Below are 11,415 nucleotides of genomic sequence, written 5' to 3' on the forward strand. Positions count from 1 at the left end.
TTAAACATCATAAAGGAATTTAAAAGCTTCAAACAAATAATAGTTGCATAAAAGATGGGTCTCGGGGCTCTTCCGGACTACCACCGATTTTAAAACAAACAAAGACACATGTCTTTTCTACCCAGATGAGCGGGAAATCAGGAGTGGTGTGGAGGTCCAGTTCTGCAATTGCTCTTCAGGTTCTGCATCGCGAATGCCTGATGTCCCAGCCTCTTTCTCGATGACCGCATCAATCTCCTCAAAAAGGCCCCAGATTCTTTCCCCGAGACCACCATCGTTGACATTTTCTCGTACCGGAAATGACTGGTACAGATGAGGAATTGGCCTGGCGAATGCTTGGTCAACATTCTTGTTCTTCATCTCTGCTTCGTCATCTGTTGGGACATATCCCAAACCAAATTTTGCTCCTTTGGCGGGAATTTGGATAGGCTCGACAATTCCTTGGAAATGCTTCCCCAATCCAAAACCTGGTTCGAAACCATTCTGGAGCATCACAACAGCAATCATCTTGTACACGGCAGGCATATGAGGTTGCGGAGCCAAATCATCACCGGTGGCATTTACCAGCTCCACCGTGTAGAAATCACAACCTCGAGAAACCTCGTGAACGACCGGCGCATACCCATCGGAATGACTCCCCTCACCATGAATGACCAATTCCTGATCCTTCCAAACAATTTCATCAATTGGTGAAGGGTAGAAGGAACAGCCCCAGCCATGTGGATAAACGGCCTTCCCAGAAGCAAATTGTAGCTGGTATTGATGTCCAACACCTGAAACTCCACATTGAATTCTGCAGGCCCCATCTGAACATCCAAATTTACTGCCCCTATCGTGTCTCTTTGTACTCCATCAAAAACTCTCACATTGACCTGGTTTTGTTGAACCTTTCCCAAGTCGAATTTCAGCTGCTTTAGAGTTGAAAGCGGACATATGTTGAGACCGGACCCATCGTCGACCAACACACGATTTATAACTTTTTCCCGGCACTTGATGGTGACGTGCAGAGCTTTGTTGTGCATCCTCCCTTCAATGGGCAACTCTTCGTCACAAAAGCTGATTCGATGTCCCCGAATGACCTGGTGTATCATGGCTGCTAGATACAAAAGAAGCTGTAGGGTTTTACAAAGGGCTGTTAGGAAAATCAACTTCACCCATGCCAACCATGTAACCAACAACAATGAGAGATGGCTGTTTTATTTGGAAAATATATTTTAGACTGGTTTAAGAGTCGCCACTTAATTTTTAAGAAAAATCAAGAAAACTATTGTTTTCAAAAGACTAAAACAGTAAATCTATGAAAACTTAAAAGGGGTTCGAGGTTCTTATTAATATTCTAGGAAGGTTTTAAGGCACCTAGACTATCCACTAATGTGGTTATCCGACAATTAATTATTTGGCTAAGGTATTTTAACTTAACTTAATTTGAACAATTTTTATTTTTTTTAGTTAAGACCATTTTAGGAAAAAAGGAAAAGATATTAAGGTATTACCCAAGTGGAGTATATATTTTGCAAAAAATATATATATTTTAGGCCTCATTACAGGTGATCGATTTAGTTAAATTATAAAATCGAAACGGGCGCCTTTGGGGATTTGAATTTTAAAACCTTAAAATTAGCGGCAAACACTAACAAGTAAAATGAATACAGTAAAGTAGAGAGGGAAAGAGAGTTAGACCCAAATCTGGTTTCTGTCTGCCTGGACCAGTATTTGGGCCTTTGGCCCATTAGAATCACCTGCACCTGTCCTAATCTAATATGATAGAAGTATTTTCTATCTTTTAGACCTTAGTCCCGATTTTCCACTTGTCCTAAATTTTAACATGATAGTAATAAATGAAATGACAAGGGCTTAGGCCCAAAAATAACCAAATACAATCTCTTTTTATATAAAGAGTGGGCCTTTGGCCCAATCTTTTCAATTCTCCTCGGCATCGAATTCCTTCAACCCTGTTCATCGATTTAATGGTCGGCTGACTCGGAAAGGAGGAAGTTGAGCCTTTATGGCTCTCCCGAAATGCAAGAGGAATAAAATGAATTCATGGCGAACTCGGACAGATTACATGCAACATAAATAGAATACATTAGTAACAATTCATTGACTTTAATATAGGAAAATAATGTTATAAACACATATGTCAATGCTCATAATATTAAGTATTATATAAAAACAAAAGTAATAGAGAAGTGCATGCATGCCCTAAAATCAACATAGGGATAATTCTAATGACAAATAGCTAGCAACTGCCATTATCATTAGTCCAAATTATAAAGCTCCAGCAATAATTCCTTTATATAATTCAAGATAGAAGTAGACAAATAAAATAAAATAAAAAAAAAAGCATGCATCTTAATACGTGAAAGAAAATAGAAAACTTAAATATTTTGTTGCAAACCAAACTTCTGCCAAACTTTTATACTTCACGAAATATAGGAAAACTAACGGGTATTTTAAAAGACCACACTAAACTTCTAATAAAATAAAAAAAACTGTTGTACAGGCATATAGCCTCAAAAGGCAAGTGAAGGTCTTATGCTTTAATTAACTAATTAATATGCAGTTGAAGATAAAATAAATCTTTTATATAACAAATTAACAGTAGAGGAGTTAGGGAACACGATTCATGATCTATTGCTTAGTGAATGAAACATAACTACAGGAAATGGTGGGAGGCAACATAAGAAGACAACTCATGAATTGTCACTGATCTTTGACAACTATAAACAAAAAGCAGGGCGATCATTCGGCTACCTATCGAGACCCCACTGCGAAAGGAGAACAAGAATAATGCGATAGGACGATGAACTCACAGAGCACCGAAGAAAATCAATATTTTTAGAGTGAACGAAACATACCATATTAAAAATAACTCTAACCTATGCAAGCATTCAACAAATTCCAAGAAGACGACCCAAATGCTCAGCCAAACAAGCTGATCTAAAATTAAAATAAGGCAACATAAGAGTATTAAGCTACAACGAGCAGCCAAGAGACAGAGGTTAGACGAGTGTAAAAGGAAAATTTAAACAACTAGTAGGATATTTAAGGTTTAACCTTCACTAAGCCTAAAATCATCAAAAGATATAATGAAACTGAGCTAGACAGATATACATTCGAACAGTAAGCAATCTAAAAAAAAAAAGAAAAAAAAGAGAGGATTTGATAAGAAAATAGCTTAAACTAGATCAATAACACAACAACACATCTTCTCAGCAAAAGGAGTCAGACTTAGCTACATTCAAATGTTAAAACGACAATTTTATATCTCCATTAGAACATCAGAAAACAAATAGCAGGAACAAAATCAAGATGAAAAGTGGATTACCTTTTCCGAGGCAGCAAACTGAACGAAACGAGCTAGGTAAGAGCTTTATGAGGCCACAAAATTAGCTTCAACGGTGAATGACTAAGAAGACTCAAGAGAAATCCCAACCCTGAACCGATGTGCTCTCTTAAGCTATTTTCCTACAAATATTTGTATGTATATATCGTGCTTTCCATCTAACCCTTCTCTGTTTTTTTTTAACCTAGAATTTTCCGCCGACCAAAAATCTCCTCCTCATACCAAAAAGAACAAGAATATTTATAGAAGGAGATTAGGGTTCACGTTTTTTTTTTGGGGGAAAAGGGATAGAATCCGGATAGGAATGAGACCCACCCCCAAATTCAAACTTCAAAATCTTTCACCATTTAAGGCAAACATGCTTTTCTAAGATTTTCAACCCCATTCCAGAAGAGGAAATGGGGTGAAACGCGTGCTTACTGCTACTGCCTGGACAGAGACGTGAAGGAAGAGGACAAGGAGGAACATAGTACTCTCTCTGCTCCTCGCTGCTTTGTCGCGTGAAGAGGATGATGGAACAGGGGTCCGGGTCGGGTTGTTGCTGTAATGTATGATGTATTGTATGGAATTGGGTATTTGTTATAAGAGTGTTGGGCCTGGGAGTTCGCTGGAGTTGGTGTTGTGTTGGAAATTAAAATAGAATGTGGGAAAATGGACTAAGAGGTTGGGTTATAATATTGGGGTTGTGGGCTGCTGAAGATTTGAATGAACGGCCCAACTAATTGCAATTATTGCCAACCAAAGTTTAAGGGATAGCCAAATTGATTTAATTAGTGAGTTTGGCTAAAATTAAATAAAATGAATTAATATTAATTAATTAATGAGCTTCTTAATCTTAACGAAATAAAATAATTAACTGAATTATAAACTAATTAATTTAACAATATAAACTATTACTTGAACCAAACTAATTGACAAAATATTTAACTGAAACTAAAATCTTTTTGAGATAATTTCGAATATTCATAAAATATACTAATTATATACATAACTATTTAAGACATATATATTATTTAAAAATTATAAAAAGTGACAAAACTATTTAAGATAACTTGAAAAATATCTTTAATTTTATAAAGTTAATTATTTTGAATCGCTTGGAATTTAAGAAGCTCGATGACTAATTCTTATCGGGGAAGGTCAAAATTGGGTGTCAACAATGGCCCTGTGCTCACCAGAACATAACAATTTGCACTTATACAACCTTTTACTGCAGAGGATGTCCTAACAACACTCAAAGGAATTGATGATAATAAAGCACCAAGAGCAGATGGTTTCAATGCACACTTTTTCTAACAAACATGGACAACAATAGGAGATGAGGTAACAGATGGTGTATTGCAATTCTTTCAAACCAATGAGATGTATGACCCTGTTAACAAAACTTCTGTAACTTTGATCCCAAAAGTACAACACCCTAGCTACATTAAAGAATATAGACCTATTTCATGTTGTACCACCTTATACAAGATAATTTCTAAAATGCTTACACAGAGGTTATAAGTTGTAATGAACTATCTTGTGGATCCTAGTCAGGCTGCTTTTGTACCAGGTAGAATGCTGAATGATAATGTGATACTAAGTCATGAACTAGTGAAGGGGTATGGAAGGAAAGGAATTTCACCTAGGTGCATGTTTAAAATTGATATGCAGAAGGCATATGACTCTTTGGAACGACATTTTCTGGAAAAAGTCCTAATTGGGTTGCAAATACCTGCACAGTTTATAACATGGATAGTGAGATGTGTTAAGACAGTCTCCTATTCTATAATGATAAATGGTAGTCCCAGCAGGTCTTTCCAAGCAAAAAGAGGGGTGAGACAAGGGGATCCACTATCCCTATATCTATTTGTGCTAGCCATGGAGTATTTCACTAGACTACTGAAGTCACTGAGGGAAAAAAAGTTCAAGTTTCATCCAAGATGCCATAAACAACAGATCATACAATTGAGTTTTGCTGATGATCTTCTTTTCTTCAGTAGAGCAGATGTCCAATCAACTGTCTTCTTGTATGAATGCTTTAAATAGTTTTCACAAGCATTATGTTTAATAGCAAATCAAGCCAAAAATTGTGTGTATTTTGGTGGAGTGTTAGAACAAGAACAACAATTAATATTGCAGCATACATGCTTCACAAAAGGCAATTTACCTTTTAGGTATCTCGGAGTCCATTAAGCTCCAAAAAATTGTCAATAAACTAATGTCAACCACAGCTAGACAGGATGCTAGGAAGAATCAACACATGAACTGTGAAATTTCTATCTTATGCATGGAGGCTCCAGCTGGTGTAAAGTGTGCTAACTTCCATTCAAGCATTTTGGGCACAAATATTTTTACACCCAAAGAAAGTGTTGCAGCAGGTAGAAGCTATATGCAAGAGATTCCAATGGAATGGTGATACACAAACTAAAAGGAAAGTTCTTGTAGCATGGGATACAATTTGTTGTCCAAAAGTTGTTGGAGGCCTGAATATTACAGATGTGTATATGTGGAATAAAGAAGCAATACTCAAGTATCTGTGGGATTTGGCTAAGAAAAGGGATAAGTTATGAATTGTATGGGTTCATACTTACTACATCAAAAATAGGAGACCATGGGAAGTACAAGCTAATCAGGCTTCTTAGGTTGTGAGGAAAATACTACAAGCAGGACATTGGATCTCAGAAGCTGGCTTACAAGTGACAGAGGTGATGGAGGCAGAAACTTTTGCAATCAAGGATATGTACAAAAAACTTAGAGGTGAACTAAGCAAGGTGTCATGGAGAAGAATGATTTGCAATAACCAAGGTAGTCCTAAATGGACCTTCATCCTGTATTTGGCTATACCAAGGAGATTGTACACAAAAAACAGGCTAGACAAATGGGGGATTCACACTGACTCAATTTGCTCACTGTGTAAAGCAGAATCAGAAACACATTAGCACCTATTTTTTGTATGTAATATGGAAAATGTGATATGGCAAAGGTTACTTCATTGGTTGTCCATCAACAAATGTAGTGCAGGGTGGAATGAAGAGCTAGAATGGACTACACTGTATGCTAATAGGAAAACTATACAAGATGAAGCATACATAATGACATTGGCTGCAACTGTTTACTACATTTGGCAAGAGAGGAATTACAGAATTTTCTTCCAACAAAGGGAGAGGACCATAGAGGAGATTACAAAACAAATCATTCAGGAAATTCATTGTAGAAGTAGCATGATTCTTAGAATGGCTAATGCAATGCAGAATTTAAATTTCTATCCTTAGTAGATTTTCTAGCATAAGAGCGTGGTTAAGGCAAGGGTGATGGGCTTTGAGACTTGGGAATATGTCCATGTCATTGTTTTCTCTTGAGTTGCTGGTATGCTTTTACAATAGATTTGTGTACTGTGATACAAGCTAGCTATTGATTATTAGGTTCTGTATTACTTAATTTTAGAATAGCTATTGATTATTGGGTTCTGTATTTACTCAATTTTAGAATAACTATTGATTATTGAGTTCTGTATTTACTCAATTTTAGAATAGATCTCTATATTGTGATACTAGCAAGCTATTAGTTATTGGGTTATGTATTCACTCGATTATAGAATTGATCTCTCTATTGTGATACTAGACAACTATTGATTCTTGGGTTCTGTATTTACACAATTGTAGAATAGATCTTTGTATTGTGATACTAGCCAGCTGTTGATTGATTATTGGGTTATATATTTACTCGATTATAGAATTGATCTCTGTATTGTGATACTAGCCAACTATTGATTATTGGGTTTTGTATTTAATACGAGATTTAATCATTAATTACTGACTGCATTATTGACTTTGACATAGGAAATATACCTATCAATAATTGATTATTGTGTATTTCTCAGCTTACGATTGATTTTAACAGTTGATCGTCAAATTTCTTACAGTTTGAACTTGAAACATGACATTGTAAATTTACCTATCAATAATTGATTATTGTGTATTTCTCAGCTTACAATTGATTTTAACAGCTGATTGTCAAATTTCTTGCAGTTTGAAATTGAAAGATGACATAGGAAATTTACCTATCAATAATTGATTATTGTGTATTTCTCAGCTTACGATTGATTTTAACGATTGATCGTCAAATTTCTTGCAGTTTGAAATTGAAAGATGACATAGCAAATTTACCTATCAATAATTGATTATTGTGTATTTCTCAACTTACGATTGATTTTAACAGCTGATTGTCAAATTTCTTGCAGTTTGAAATTGAAATATGACATAGGAAATTTACCTATCAATAATTGATTATTGTGTATTTCTCAGCTTACGATTGATTTTAACAGCTGATTGTCAAATTTCTTGCAGTTTGAAATTGAAAGATGACATAGGAAATTTACCTATCAATAATTGATTATTGTGTATTTCTCAGCTTACGATTGATTTTAACAATTGATCGTCAAATTTCTTGCAGTTAGATATGGGACAAGTTTAAATCAAACAAAAGATGGTGTCTTTTGTTGGAGGGATTTTCTCAAGTTGGTTTGTGACCCTCTTCCTCAAATCCTTCCTTATTGACATTCTTCTCCCACTGATTTTAGGTAAGATGAAAAGTTCTTTTAGTTTATGCTATTAGGGTCGTTTGGTTTGGAACAAGTTATTCCAGGATAACTTATCTCATTATGTATATATATGGATAACTTATCATATCACTATGGTGTAAATGGTGGAATAAGTTATACCAAACATGACAGCCAAACAAGATACCAAAATTTTATCCTTGAACTATTTTTTTTTATCCCAAGACTATTTATTTTTATCTCTTACACGAAACGACCCCTTAATGTATATAAATTGAGCTCAAGTTTTGCAGCAACGGTAATATAATCTTCATTTGATTTATAAATCACGAGTTTGAGTAATGGAACCAGTCATTGAAATTTGCGTTAAGATAGATTGTTAACATATATCATGTCCCTCTAGCTAGGATATAACCATATGTAATTGTAGGGATACTTCGTGCATCGGATTGTCTCTTTTTGTTTGAAATAAATTAAGTTGGAGTCTTGGAGTAACGGTAAATTTATCTTCATGTGATCTATAGGCCACGATGTTAAGCTGTAGAATCATCTTTTCACCCTTACATCAAAATAGGTTTCGTATAAACATCCTCTAGGATGGGGCCCTTCCTCAAACCCGATGTAAACTCACAATACTTCATACACCGGACTGTCTTCTAAACATATAAATTATACTCCCCCTATCAATTCTTCCATTATATATTCTTCTTGCATGGTTATCACTATAAGCAAAGGGTTACAATCCCTAGTCTTAACAACAAACCATGTACTAGATAATTTGATCATGATGTGATTGTATTATATTATATTGTAATTGTCATAATCATTATACTCTCTGTTTTAATCTATTAGTATTTTTTTTCCCTTTTTAGTCCATTTAAAAAGAATGGTTTGTTTTTTCGATTATTTTTTAGTTTCAACTTTTTACATGATATAATTAATACCATAAGATTAAAAGATATTTTGATACAGTCTACATGGTGTATCTTTTAGTTTAAACCACATAATTCAAAAATATTTTTTATTTTCTTAAACTCTGAATCGTGTCAAAATCAGACAAATAAATTAAAATGAAGAGAGTATAACTAAACAAGATTATATAATTCTTTTTAACATTTTGTATTGAATTTTAAACAGGGAAATGGCAGTCACATACTCAAAAGAGACCAAAATCTTATTTATAAAGTTAGTGAAAGCCATCCTAGAAAGCCTTGGAACTAATGTTGCAACAAAAAACAAGACACAACAAAATGATGATGAAGATGAAATGTTAAAAGAATTTGAAGATGGAAGCCAGCTAATGGCTGTTAATTTTTATCCACCTTGTCCTAAATCCTGATTTGACACTTGGAACGCCACCTCATTCTGATTATGGATTCTAACTCTTCTACTCCAAAATGAAGTTAAAAGGTTTACAAGTGAAGTGCAATGATGATTGGGTCACTATTCAACCTATCCCTAATGCTTTTGTGGTCAATGTTGGTGACCACCTCGAGGTACGCGATATTTTTTTGAGTTTAATTTTTATATGTTGACGTGACATCTGACGTATATTAAAGGTCTTATAATTACAATTTGATTGCTTAATAGAGAGATTAAAGATTTAAATTATATAAGTTTTGTCTTTAGGTAGCTAGGTTTTTGTTGCTGAACTCGTTAGATGTTAGACCACCTTGAGGTACGAGATGTTTTGAAATTTAACTTCTATATACTGATAACATGTGAAAATTTATAAATCATCAAACTGCTCAACAAATAACTACAGTTTATATATACAGAAGTGAATTTAGAATTTAAATTTCATAAGTTTATCGTTTAAGTTCTTAATGTTGAACAAATTTGACGTTTGAAATTATGGGTTCAAGATTTCAAAAATGCCTCCATAATATTTTGATAACTCTTTGATTTCAATATTTCACGTGATAGATTTAAGATTAATTCAAAATCTTCGTAATTACTTCTTCTAATCCAAAATAATTTGACACAAAATCAAGAATGTATTTGTCAATTCTTTTTGTCAAATTTTCCCTAGACATATTCCTACTTCAATAAACAAATTTCATTATGCCAACTTAAAGAAGAAATCATAATTAAGAATATTTTAACAAAACTCCTATTAATTTTTGGAGTAAGTGAATCCTATAATTCATGTGCTCAAGCCTAAAACATCAATTATTTTAGATGGGAAGGAGTATTATCTTCTATTTCATCGTCAGTCAAATCAAATGGAGTACTATTACAAACAATAAACTATTAACTCCAACAATTTTTTTGAACTTTAATTTTCATTTAAAGTTCCAATTTCATAATTTTTTGACATGATTTTTTTATTTTATTTTCTTGCAGATATTTAGCAATGGGAAGTACGAAAGTGTGTTACACAGAGTTCTTGTGAACTCTTTAAAGTAAAGAATTTCAGTGGCTTCTTTGCATAGTCTTCCATTCAATAGCATAATAAATCCATCACCTAAATTAATTAGTGAAACAAATCCAAGTCTTTACAAAGACACAAATTTTGCTGCATTTCTTGAGTACTTAAAATCTTGTGATTCCACCAACAAAAGTTTCCTTGAGACAAGAAAGTTAACATGAAAAAAAATAAAATCAAACACTACTAGACAAGTTCGATTTTATCCGAATCTTCATAGAAAAAGAAGAAGTGATTCACCAGTCACTACATTCTAAATTCCATCAAATCATTAAACATGATGGTTGCTCGCTCTTGGATGATCAGTGATTAATCGACTACCAGATCGATGAAGAGTCTCTCTAAAATCTGCTCTTTGATCAGAATTCTTTTGTTGCAATTTTGACAGTTGACCTTTTAGAGGAAGGTTACGACAAGACGAACTATTTATCATAAGGATAGGTGTCAAATGAAAGTACAGTGAAAGAACTAGAAGAATTTGGACAAGTTTTGTGTATTTTGACTTTTTCATTATTAGTTACTATTTTTCTTTTGATTGGTTAGATCAATTATTATTAGATATTATTGGTTTGGTATATAGTTCACATCAAGTTAACGACATATTTGTATTGAGAATATTATAAACGCATATACAATAGCTCTAGCTTCTTCCAAATTATATTGTATTTACGAGGAATCTTCCCTCTTCATTAATTTCCTTTGTAATTGGTGCATGCTATTTTATTACTTCTTGTTCATGTATTTTGAAATTTATCAACCATATATTTATAATTCGAGAATCCTAAAATAAAGCACTTTCCTTAATTGGTCTTATATATCGGTGCGTGTTTGGATATATTAATATAAATCATAGTTGTTTTTGAATTTTTATGAGTGAGTTGGAATGAAAATTATAAACTTGAAGTCGAATTTCCACTTAACCCGAGGGTATATCAGAGGAGGGGGTAAAGATTGCGTACATACTATCTTCTCCATATTAAACTTGTGAGATTACACTAGGTTTGTTGTCGTCCAATTTAAAGTTGAATTTATAAAAATTATAACAATTCCATGTTCAAGCAGGTTTTCGAGAATAAACAAAGGAAAAAAATTCAAGCCAAA

The 11,415-nt window shown here is 33.7% G+C and overlaps 1 pseudogene; it reads left to right on the top strand.

Annotated features, from left to right (window-relative positions):
- Positions 1-5,546: 5,546 nt before the first annotated feature.
- Positions 5,547-10,533, top strand: LOC125826692 (probable 2-oxoglutarate-dependent dioxygenase SLC1; annotated as a pseudogene).
- The last annotated feature ends 882 nt before the right edge of the window (positions 10,534-11,415 follow it).

The sequence above is a fragment of the Solanum verrucosum genome, unplaced genomic scaffold (genome assembly GCF_900185275.1).
Source record: "Solanum verrucosum unplaced genomic scaffold, falcon-dt-bn FXZP01000125.1, whole genome shotgun sequence".
Lineage (NCBI taxonomy): Eukaryota > Viridiplantae > Streptophyta > Magnoliopsida > Solanales > Solanaceae > Solanum > Solanum verrucosum.